This window comes from Scyliorhinus torazame, chromosome 6, assembly GCF_047496885.1.
Source record: "Scyliorhinus torazame isolate Kashiwa2021f chromosome 6, sScyTor2.1, whole genome shotgun sequence".
Lineage (NCBI taxonomy): Eukaryota > Metazoa > Chordata > Chondrichthyes > Carcharhiniformes > Scyliorhinidae > Scyliorhinus > Scyliorhinus torazame.
In genome coordinates, this window is record NC_092712.1 from 290,292,190 (window position 1) to 290,305,054 (window position 12,865).

Consider the following 12,865-nt stretch of genomic DNA (forward strand, 5'->3'; position numbering starts at 1 on the left):
AGCAGCCTGGGATACATCTCATCTGAGCCTGGGGATTTATCCACTTTTGAACCCGCCAAAACCACTAACACCTCATCCCTCTCAGTGCTATTCTGTTCAATTATATCACAACCCCCATCCTGCTTTCTATAACTACATTGTCCCTCTCCATAGTGAACACTGATGCAAAATAATCATTTTGTACTTCACCTACGTCTTTCGGCTCCAAACACAGGTTGCCACTTCTCACAGGGTGCGGAGTCGGCATCTCCCGAATCCAGAGAGGGTGTGTAGCGTGGCCCAGGGCCTCGGGACATCAGGCCAGTGGCATAGCGGCAGTCCAATCTAGTCGCAGAAGGATGGTGAGGGGAGCGGCGCCAGACAACATTCACCTCCATTCCCTGGAGTTCCTGTACGCCCTGAGCGGCACTCTCCTGAGAAAGAGACATTGGCAAAGCCTGCTGGAATGTTGTTTTTTAAAAAATATATTTTATTAAAGTTTTCAAACACAATTTTTTCCCTTACAAATAAAAAAAAAAGTAACATGATAACTGCAATATAACATTGTTTAACTAACATGGCAAACTAACCAAATAACACGAAGTAGTACTCCCCCCCGCCCCCTCTCCCCCTCCAAAAACCCAAACAATTTACCCCCCCTCGCTACCCACCGCCCCCCCCCCTCCCCCTGGGTTGCTGCTGCTGGCCATCTATCTTCCCGCTAACGTTCCGCTAGGTAGTCGAGGAACGGTTGCCACCGTCTGGTGAACCCTTGAGCCGATCCTCTCAGTGCAAACTTCATCTGCTCTAGTTTTATGAACCCCGCCATATTGTTTATCCAGGCCTCCAGTCCGGGGGGTTTCGCTTCCTTCCACACGAGTAAAATCCTATGCCGAGCTACTAGGGACGCAAAGGCCACGACATCGGCCTCTTTCGCCTCCTGCACTCCCGGCTCATCCGCAACTCCAAATAAAGCTAACCCCCAGCCTGGTTTGACCCGGACCTTCACCACCTTCGAGATCACTCCCGTCACTCCCCTCCAATACCCCTCCAGTGCCGGACACAACCAAAACATATGTGTGTGGTTCGCCGGGCTTCCCCCGCACCTCCCACACTTGTCCTCCACTCCAAAGAACCTGCTCAACCTTGCTCCCGTTATGTGTGCTCTATGCAGCACCTTAAATTGGATCAGGCTAAGCCTGGCACACGAGGAAGAGGAATTTACCCTTCTTAGGGCATCAGCCCACAAACCCTCCTCAATCTCCTCCCCGAGCTCTTCTTCCCATTTTCCCTTCAGTTCGCCCACCAACTCCTCCCCCTCTTCTCTCATCTCCCGGTATATCTCTGACACTTTGCCCTCCCCGACCCACACCCCCGAAAGCACCCTGTCCTGGATCCCTTGTGTCGGGAGCAGCGGAAATTCCCTCACCAGTTGTTTAGTGAACGCTCTCACCTGCATATATCTAAAGAAATTTCCCCGGGGCAGCTCATACTTTTCCTCAAGCGCTCCCAAGCTTGCAAACGTCCCGTCTATAAATAAATCTCCCACTCTCCTGATTCCTACCCGGTGCCAGCTCTGGAATCCTCCGTCCAGCCTCCCTGGGGCAAACCTATGGTTGTTCCTGATCGGGGACCACACTGAGGCTCCCAGCACACCCCTCTGTCGCCTCCATTGCCCCCAGATACTTAATGTTGCCGCCACCCCTGGGTTCGTGGTAAATTTTTTTGGGGAGAGCGGTAGTGACGCCGTCACCAGCGCTTTTAAACTCGTCCCTTTGCAGGACTTCATCTCCAACCATTTCCACGCCGCTCCCTCTCCCTCTATCATCCATTTACGAATCATCGCCACATTGGCGGCCCAGTAGTAGTCGCCCAAATTCGGCAACGCCATTCCCCCTCTGTCTCTGCTACGTTGTAGGAACCCCCTCCTTACCCTCGGGGCCTTCCCTGCCCACACGAAGCTCGTGATGTTCCTATCTAGTTTTTTAAAGAAGGCCTTAGTGATCAGTATAGGGAGACATTGGAACACAAATAGGAACTTCGGGAGGACCATCATCTTAATTGCCTGCACTCTGCCCGCCAGTGACAGCGGCTGCATGTCCCACTTTTTGAAATCCTCTTCCATTTGTTCCACCAGCCGTGTCAGATTGAGTCTATGTAAGGTTCCCCAGCTCCTGGCTATCTGAATCCCCAGGTATCGGAAGTTTCTTTCCACTCTCCTTAGCGGTAGGCCATCTATCCCTCTACTCTGGTCCCCAGGGTGTATCACAAAAAGCTCACTCTTTCCCATGTTAAGCCTATATCCCGAGAAATCTCCAAACTCCCTCAATATCTGCATGGCCTCTGTCATCCTCCCCACTGGGTCCATCACATACAGCAGTAGGTCATTGGCGTAGAGTGACACTCGGTGTTCCTCTCCCCCTCTAATCACCCCTCTCCATTTTCTGGAGTCTCTCAGCGCTATGGCCAGTGGTTCAATTGCCAACGCAAACAGTAATGGGGACAACGGGCATCCCTGTCTTGTTCCCCTGTGCAGTCGAAAATACTCCGACCTTTGCCGACCTGTGACCACACTTGCCGTTGGGGCTCCATAGAGGAGTTTAACCCAGCTGACAAACCCGTCCCCGAACCCGAACCTCCTCAGCACCTCCCATAGATACTCCCACTCCACCCTATCAAATGCCTTCTCTGCATCCATTGCCGCCACTATCTCTGCCTCCCCCTCTGCTGGGGGCATCATTATCACCCCTAATAGCCGTCGCACGTTGACATTTAGTTGTCTCCCCTTTACGAACCCTGTCTGGTCTTCGTGCACCACCCCCGGGACACAATCCTCTATCCTCGTTGCCAGCACCTTTGCTAGCAACTTGGCGTCCACATTTAGCAGTGAGATAGGCCTATAGGACCCGCACTGCAGCGGATCTTTATCCCGCTTCAAGATTAGCGATATTGTCGCCTCCGACATTGTCGGGGGCAGGGTCCCCCCTTCTCTGGCCTCGTTAAAGGTCCTTACCAGCAGCGGGGCCAACAAGTCCACATATTTTCTATAGAATTCCACCGGGAACCCATCTGGTCCCGGGGCCTTCCCTGCCTGCATGTTCCCCAGCTCCTTGGTAACCTCGTCCACCCCAATCGGCGCCACCAGGCCTTCCACCTCCTGCTCCTCCACCCTCGGGAACCTTAATTGGTCCAAAAACTGCCGCATCTCCTCTTTTCCCTCCGGGGGTTGGGACCTATATAGTCTCTCATAAAAGGTCTTAAACACCTCGTTTATCTTCCCTGCTCTCCGCACCGTAGCTCCCATTTCATCCCTAATTCCCCCTATCTCGCTCGCTGCTGTCCTCTTTCGCAGCTGATGGGCCAACAGGCGACTCGCCTTTTCCCTATATTCATATCTCATCCCCTGTGCCTTCCTCCACTGTGCCTCCGCCCTCCTTGTGGTCAACAGGTCGAACTCCGTCTGGAGTCGTCGCCTCTCCCTGTATAGTCCTTCATCCGGGGCCTCCGCGTATTCTTTATCTACCCTCAAAATCTCCCCCAGTAGTCTTTCCCTTTCCTTGGCCTCTATTTTCCCCTTGTGGGCCCTGATGGAGAAGATCAGCTCTCCTCTGACCACCGCCTTCAGTGCTTCCCATACTACTCCCACTCGGACCTCCCCGTCGTCATTGGCCTCCAGGTACCTTTCGATACATCCCCGCACCCTTCCGCAGACTCCCTCAACCGCCAGTAATCCCACATCCAGTCGCCAGAGTGAACGCTGCTCCCTCTCCTCTCCTAGTTCCAGGTCCACCCAGTGTGGGGCATGATCTGAAACAGCTATGGCTGAGTACTCAGTTCCTTCCACCCTCGAGATCAGTGACCTTCCCAAAACAAAGAAGTCTATCCGGGAGTACACCTTGTGAACATGTGAGAAGAAGGAGAACTCTTTGGCCATCGGCCTAACAAATCGCCACGGATCCACTCCCCCCATTTGGTCCATAAACCCCCTAAGCACCTTGGCCGCTGCCGGCCTTCTTCCGGTCCGAGATCTAGACCTATCTAACCCTGGGTCCAACACGGTGTTGAAGTCCCCCCCCCCATTATCAGGTTTCCTACCTCCAGGTCCGGGATACGTCCCAGCATCCGCTTCATAAATCCCGCATCATCCCAATTCGGGGCATATACGTTAACCAACACGACCTCCATTCCCTCCAGTCTGCCACTCACCATCACATATCTGCCTCCGCTGTCTGCTACAATGTTCCTAGCTTCGAATGACACCCGTTTCCCCACCAGTATGGCCATCCCTCTGTTCTTTGCATCCAGCCCTGAGTGGAACACCTGTCCCACCCATCCTTTCCTTAATCTAACTTGGTCCGCCACCTTCAGGTGCGTCTCCTGAAGCATGGCCACGTCTGCCCTCAGTCCTTTCAAGTGCGCGAACACTCGGGCCCTTTTAATCGGCCCATTTAGGCCTCTCACGTTCCACGTGATCAGCCGAACTGGGGGGCTGCCTGCCCCCCTCCCCTATCGACTAGCCATCACCCTCTCTAGGCCAGTCCCACGTCCCGGTTCCGCGCACCCACCCGTTCCCCAGGCGGCGCATTCCCGCCCTGACCACCTTTTCTTTTACCAGTTCCTCTTCGATCTCTGCAGCAGCAACCCAGTTATCCTCTGCCCCCCCCCCCCCACTAGATCCCCATCTAGCATGATTGCTCCCCCCATATTGCTTCCGAACGTCAGCTGACTTCAACTGTCCCCGGCTTCTCCCGCTCTCTCCTTGACCCCCCTGTGTGGGGAACTCCCATCTACCTTGCGCCTATCTTCCCGCCATCATCTTTCTGGCGCGGGAACAAGAACAATAAGCCCCGTGTTCTCTAGAGCCGTCCCGCCCCTCGTGGCGCAGCTCCCTCTGCCGCCCCACTCCCATTCCCCATCCCCCGCCTATGTCTCTTCTTCCCCCCCACCGGCGCCCACATTTCTCAGTGTCCCCCCCTCCCCAATTTACATCTCTATATACATCAGCATTGTCGTTTCCCCTCCAACATCAGTCCCTCAGTTCTGATCCAGTTTCTCGTTTTTAATGAAGGTCCATGCTTCTTCCGCCGTTTCGAAGTAGTGATGCCTCTCCTGGTGCGTGACCCACAGTCGCGCCGGCTGCAACATCCCGAACTTCACCTTCTTCTTGTGTAGCACCTCCTTGGCTCGATTAAAACTCGCCCTCCTTCTCGCCATCTCCGCACTCCAATCCTGGTACACCCGTACCACCGCATTCTCCCATCTACTACTTCATACCTTTTTGGTCCATCTCAGAACCACCTCTCTGTCATTGAAGCGATGAAATCGCACGATCGTCGCCCTAGGTGGTTCTCCCGCCTTTGGTCTCCTCGCAGGGACCCGATGGGCCCCTTCCACTTCCAAGGGGGCCTCAGCTCCCATTAGCGAGCGTAGCATCGTGCTCACGTAGGCCCCGCCGTCCGCTCCTTCCACTCCCTCGGGGAGACCCAGGATCCGAAGGTTCTTTCTCCGTGATCTGTTTTCTAGGACTTCAATCCTTTCAATGCACTTTTTGTGGAGCGCCTCGTGCGTCTGCGTTTTGACCGCCAGGCCCAAGATCTCGTCCTCGTTGTCCGTCACCTTCTGCTCCACCACGCGGAGCTCCATCTCCTGGGTCTTTTGTGCCTCCTTAAGCCCCTTAATTGCTTGTAGCATCGGGGCCAGCACCTCCTTCTTAAGCAGCTCCACACACCGTCTCAAAAATTCGTCTTGGTCCGGCCCCCATGTCGCCTGGGCTCCCTCCGCCGCCATCTTGCTCCTTTTTCCTTCTGTCCCTGTCCTCGAGGATTCTTCGCGATCTGGCCGCCGCCGCCGATATTTTTCTTTTTCGTTGGGGGGGACTCCCTGTTGTCTCACCCCACACTGGGTTTCGTCCTGAAAAAATTCCCGTTGGGGCTCTTAAAAGAGCCCGAAGGTCCGCTCGAGCTGGAGCCGCCGAAACGTGCAGCTTAGCTGGTCATCGCCGCAACCGGAAGTCAGCCTGCTGGAATGTTAAGGAACCTTCACGTAGGAGCTTCTTTTGGATTTCAAGTCGGATGGTCGTGGAGCATAATCGCCAACACAGTGCCGTATTCGCAATATTCGGCAATTTTCCGCAAACGGGAAACACACTCGACAACTGTCCACCTGTATTTTTGCAAAATGATGGACAGAGTCATGTTAAATTGGTCCCCCACCAATACGATAAGCTGGTCAAATGCTAGTGTATCCAGTGCCCCTGGAAGCGTAAGGCTCCTAGTTACTCCGTACGTGCGCACCCCACAGGCCGTCAATAGAATCACCATCTGCCGCCCATTTTCGGTAATGTTAATTGCCATGAAAGGTAATGCAGGCGTTCCATGTTCTGATTCCAGGATTCAGCAGCAGGGTCAAAAGCATCCAATTGACCAAACAAATGCATAGTGAAGCAATTAACACTGTACCTTAATCCCAAGGGAGAAACAAAGTCACAGAGAGGCGGTTCAGTTGCAGAGTTGCACATCGACCGTTCCGGTTTAATCCTTGTCTCCAGTTTAATAAAGGCGAGGGGAGTCCGACAAGCAAACAAAAAAAGACATTTACTTACAAGAATAACTATTTACGTGAGGCCCGGTGATACCTCACTGGGTCATCTCTCTGTGTCTGTTGGTTCCTGACTGGGCCATCTTTTATACAACATGGTTATCAGCCCCGTAGTTAGCGGGGGAGCTCATACTCCTTGAGCCTCACGGGGAAAACAATAGCCCGGCCCGTGTGTCTGGTGCAGGTTAATACAGCCACTTTGGTCCCGAATGGACCCTGCTCTTTCCCTGGTTATCCTCTTGACCTTAATATGCTTACAAATCTCTTTGGAATTTCCCTTTATTTTATCCCCCAGAATTTTCCATACCCTCGCTTCACTCTCCTAATTTATTTTTTAAGTACCCCCCTGCACTTTCTGTACTCCTCTAGGGCATCGATTGTTTTGAGCCCCTGAATGTGCCATAAGCCTTCCATTTTTCCTCATGCAATGCTGTATTTCCCTTGACATCCAGGGTCCTTTGCCTTGTTGGTCCCACTTTATAACTTTACAGGAACATAATAGCATTGTACTCTCTCTATTTCCTTTTTGAATGATTCCCACTGCTCTGATGTGGCTCTTCCTACAAGTAGCTGCTCCCAGTTCACTTTGGCCGGAACCAACCTTATCCTATTAAGATCGGCCTTCCCCCCCCAATTCAGGAAATTTATTTCCGGTCCATCATTGTCCTTTTCTATAACTACCTTAAATCTTACCACATTGTGGTCTCCATCCCTTCCACCGCCTACCTAGCCTCATTCCCTAAAATTAGGTCAAATACTGCCCCCTCTCTTGGAGGACTTTTTATGTACTGCCTCAGAAAGCTCTGATGGATGCACTGTTAGAATTTCTCCCCACTAAGCCTTCATACTTAACTTATCCAATTAATATTGGGGAAGTTGAAATACCCTACTAATATTACCCCATTATTTTTACACTTTTGGAGATTTGTCTACCAATCTACTCTTCTATCTCACCCTGGCTGTTTGGGGGTCAATAGTACACTCCCAGCAACGTGATTGCCCACTTTTTGTTTTTAAGTATGATAGACCTGGAGCTGGACACCAGATAGGGAAGAAGTAGAAATGGCGGGCAGCAGAGGGGAGCATAAGACAGGTCGCAGCTGGGAATTATGTGAACTTGGCCTGTGATGATACCAGTCAGAATGAATAGGTGCTCAGGTTTGTCCCTGTGTCTTGCTTTCCATGGGTGCAGGGCATCATCAACTGCACACTCAGGGCAGTCCACATGTTTCCAGATTAACCTGCCATATCCATGAACCTCAAGGGCTTCCAATCCATCAATGTGCAACTGGCATGCAACCTGATAAAGATATTTATGATGGTACGCACAAGATTCCCAGAAAGCTGCGATGAAGCTTTTATCCTGTGGCAGACCAAGCTCCTTGACGCCCTTGGCCCAAGCAGATCAATACCGTGTGGACTGGACGTAGAACTCCTTCCCGGCATATTTCATCAGCTGCAGTGGGAACCTGCTCTCCCGTCTGCAGAGTGGATCAATTGGCAAATGGACTGGAGAGACAAGTGGCAAAGTGCAATTCTCACTTAAACACACCTCCTCTGACATCACAAGCTGAGGACATACCCTTTGGAGTATCTGGGCGCAATTCAGCCAAAAGATTTCTAAATTTCATTTTGGCTGGAATTGAACTCGGGTCCCTGGCGCTGTGAGTCAGCAGTGCTAACCATTGTGTCGCCCCACCAGTTGTTGAAATTCCCTCGACCACCTTTGTTCTTGTATACCATGATGATGTTTGTGTCACGCAACTGCTGTGGGACGGGACGTACTCTCCAGGAGGTCATGGAGGTGTGGCTTTCCAAACTTGAGTTGCTCAGCTGGTATTCTGTCCTATCCAGGTGCCTTCCTTACTGCGAGGGATTCAATGGCCTTTTTGAGCTCAAGTATTGAGGGTTCTTCATACATGGCAGGTTGCTGCAGAAGATCAGCAAACACAAGCAGAGAGATATCTGTCTCACGTGAGTGTACCTCAGAGTAGTGCTCTACAGAGCGGGCCATTTGCTTGTTCTAATCAGTGAGTATCACAGAATCACAGGATTCCCTCTCGATTGCCTTGATTGAACCTGCCTCCACCACAGTTCCAGGCAGCGCATTCCAGACCTGAACCATTCGTTGTGTGGAGAGGCTTTTTCTCACGTCACACTTGCTTCCCCAAAAGCGGATTTCAAAGCATAACTTTGGTGATGGTGGGACTGAGTGCTCTTTTGATACAATCACATAGTGCGAGGGTTGCCACTGGCATTTTGCATACATTGATCCAATTAACTTTGGCACAGTACCTTGCTATCCTCTGCACAATTGCCTTAGCTAGCATTAGATTGTCACATGTTTTCGGGTTGGGGGACAGGTTAAGCCAGATGAGTTGCTTTAATGACTGGAATAAGTTCTGTTAGGTGAGTCTCAAATCAATATCAGTTCTTTTTCCTTCCTTTGCTAAATGTAGGTAACTGCAGCTTTATTGATGATTGACTGCAGAGATTTCCAGGCTTCATCATCCTTATCTGGTGAGCCCTCAGTTTGGAGGGGCTGTCCGAGAGCTTCTGAGAACTTCTGATATTTATCGTCATTCCCCTCGCATGGAATGTTAAAGTGCGGAATGCCAGTATGTTTGGATTTGTGTATGTTCATGCTGCTGTGGAAAAGTGAGTGATCAATATCGCAGTCTGCAATGTGAAAGGTGTGGATCATAAGAACTCTGGACAGATCGTGTCTTCTGGTGATCATCAGGTCAAGTCGGTTGGCCAGAACTCAGATGGTGCCGTGAAACCTTCTGCCGATGTCTGCCCTGGAAGAAGATGTCAGTAATGCAAGGTCCTCAGTATCCACAAGGTTTAATAGCCACAGTCCATCTTCATTAACATTATCAATGCCATGATGAACGAGGCACGTTTGCTATGAAACCCTGTCTAATCCAACTTGTGTATTAAAGTCCCTGAGCCACATGCGCAGTGTGTTGTCAGTGGCCTGCATGGTACTTTCTGAGCAGCCGTAAAGTTGTAAGCATGCAGAGCTTACAAGCAGCATTGCTGAGAAGTCTGAAATCATGGGAATTGCAGGTTTTCAGCATTGGGGTAGCGGGGTCGCTCGTAACTTGGGGTGGTGTCGATAATCAGAGAACTGGACTTCCGGGTGCGGCGATGACCAGCTGAGTCGCACGTTTCGGCAGCTCCCTGTGAAACGGACTTTTGGGCTCTTGATAGGAGCCCCAACGGCAATTTTAACGGCTAAAAACACCGTGCGGTAAACCAGGAGGGTGTTCCCCCTGGACACGGATGGAAAAAGGAGAGGAAAGTGGCCGGATTGCAGCGGATCCTTTGGAACAACGGCAAGGAAGGCAAGCAAAAACCAAGATGGCGTCGGAAGGTGGCAGTTTCATATGGGGCCCTGAACAACAAGAGTTCTTGAAATGCTGCGTGGAGGAGATAAAAAAGGAAATGAAGAAAGAGTTGTTGGCCCCGATACTACAGGCGATCGAAGGGCTAAAGGAGGAACAAAAGACCCAGGAGCAGGAGCTTCGGGTCGTGAAGGCGAAAGCAGCCGAGAATGAGAACGATATACAGGGCCTGGTGGTGAAGTCGGAGATACAGGAGGCACACCAGAAACGATGTGTGGAGAGGTTGGAGGCACTGGAAAACAACGCAAGGAGGAACAACCTGAGGATTCTTGGCCTTCCTGAAGGTGTGGAGGGGGCGGACGTCGGGGCATATGTGAGCACGATGCTGCATTCGTTAATGGGAGCGGAGGCCCCGACGGGTCCGTTGGAGGTGGAGGGAGCGTACCGAGTTATGGTGCGAGGATCGAGAGCAGGAGAAACTTTCGCAAGTCTGGGAGCGCTGACCGAGAAATATGGGTTGCCCCAAGGGAATGCATTCAGGTACATGCAATTGAGGGCTTTTGCGAGGCAACAGGTGAGGGAATTCCCGCAGCTCCCGACACAAGAGGTGCAGGACAGAGTCATCTCAAAGAAATGGGTGGGGGATGGTAAGGTGTCGGATATATATAGGGAAATGAGGGACGAAGGGGAGACTATGGTGGACGAACTAAAAGGGAAATGGGAAGAAGAGCTAGGGGAGGAGATCGAGGAGGGGCTGTGGGCAGATGCCCTAAACAGGGTAAACTCATCGTCCTCGTGCGCCAGGCTAAGCCTGATTCAGTTTAAGGTATTACACAGGGCACATATGACTGGAACACGGCTCAGTAAATTTTCTGGGGTGGAGGATAGGTGTGCGAGGTGCTCGAGAAGCCCAGCGAATCATACCCATATGTTTTGGTCATGCCCGGCACTACAGGGGTTTTGGGTGGGGGTGACAACGGTGCTTTCAAAAGTAGTAGGAGTCCGGGTCGAACCAAGCTGGGGGTTGGCTATATTTGGGGTTGCACAAGAGCCGGGAGTGCAGGAGGTGAGAGAGGCCGATGTTTTGGCCTTTGCGTCCCTAGTAGCCCGGCGCAGGATATTGCTAATGTGGAAAGAAGCCAAGCCCCCGGGGGTGGAGACCTGGATAAATGACATGGCGGGGTTCATAAAGCTAGAGCGGATTAAGTTCGTCCTAAGGGGGTCGGCTCAAGGGTTCACCAGGCGGTGGCAACCGTTCGTCGAATATCTTGCGGAAAGATAGATGGGGGAAAAAAGAAGGCAGCAGCAGCAGCCCAGGACTTGGGGGGGGGGGGGGGAGGGATGGGGGGGGGGGGGGGGGTATAGCCTGTGACAAGGCAGTTGCCAATTAGGGCTAGTTTTCATTTTTGTTATTTAATATTTATTTACTTGTTGTTTTTTTGTTTATATAAAAAAGGTCATTATTATCTGTATTGTTATAATGTTGTGTAAAGGATGCACAATGTACTGTGTTGGTTGACCAAAAATTTTCAATAAAATATTTATTAAAAAAAAAAAAAGATAATCAGAGAACTCAAGAGTCTATTTAGTGATAGTCTTCTATCGATCTGAGATCATGGACTGTTCCAATCTGACCTCTATTCTGACAGAACGTAGCACCAGTAGAAAGAGTAACCTCGTACAAACATGGTTCTGGTTGCATCCATGCGGTACACCATGTATCAGTTACAGGATTCTGTATTGTGACCTGTTGTGCTACCGCTAAATTGGAAAGCTTGCTTCCAGCATGACCATTGTGGGCAGTAGGTCCTCACTTAAAGTTGTGGTCACATTCCTGAAAATTGCTACTTTAAAGAAAACAAACTGTTTATACAAAAATCAATGTTAAACCTCACAGGGAGACAAGCTGTCTGTACAAGGGGTTCAGCTCGATCAAGACAAGATAAGGGCCATTCTACAGATGCCACACCCTATGGATAAAAAAGGCATTGTAAGAATGCTTGGCATGATAAATTTTGTGGGCAAGTTCATCCCCAACTTGGCAGCCAAAACAGCACATCTGAGGTACACCATAAAGAAGAATGCAGAATTCCAGTGGGCGGGCAAGCACAAACAAGAGTGGCAAGCACTGCAGGTTTCACTTACCACGATGTTGTGTTGGGTGTTCCGATATACAAACGAACCAACACGGTTGCAGATGGTACAACTCTGTTTTATTGTTCTGAATAATAACAACTGTTAACTTCTGGCTGTGGTTCGTACTTCACCAGTTAACCTGTGGACCCAGCCCTAACACTATCTTAGAGAGGCACTCAGCACATGGTGTATGTCTGAGTGGCACGCTGTGAGTTCTGTGCTCTGAGCTATCTCCTGCTGGAATCAACGGGAACTGTGGTGTTCCCTGTTTTATAGTGTGTGTGCTCTCACTGGTGATTGGCTGTGATGTTGCATGTGTATTGATTGGTCCGTCGACCTGTCCATCAGTGTGTGTGTGATTGCACCATGATATGTTAATATGGATATCATGACACACGGCACCAGTGCTCACGTTTTATGACTCAACCAGGAGCACAAAAATCTCAACCAATGCTTCACAGGATGGCTTAGGGGGGGTCCTGCTCCAGCAGAATTTGGAAGAAGACTGGCTGCTAGTAGTGTATGCATCCAGGGTGATGTCCGACCCTGAACGACGATACGCACAGATTGAAAAAGAATGTCTTGGGCTCATTAATGGGCTAACAAAGTTCTGTAATTATGTGTATGAGCTTCCAACCTTTATTGTGGAGACTGACCACAGGCCACTGCTCACCATCATAAAAAATAATCTTTGTGAGATGTTGCCGAGACTACAACGAAAGTTCATGAAGTTGCAGCGGTTCAATTGTTGAATTGGTGTACAGGCCGAGTAAACATCTTATCATGGCTGACATGCTTTCCAG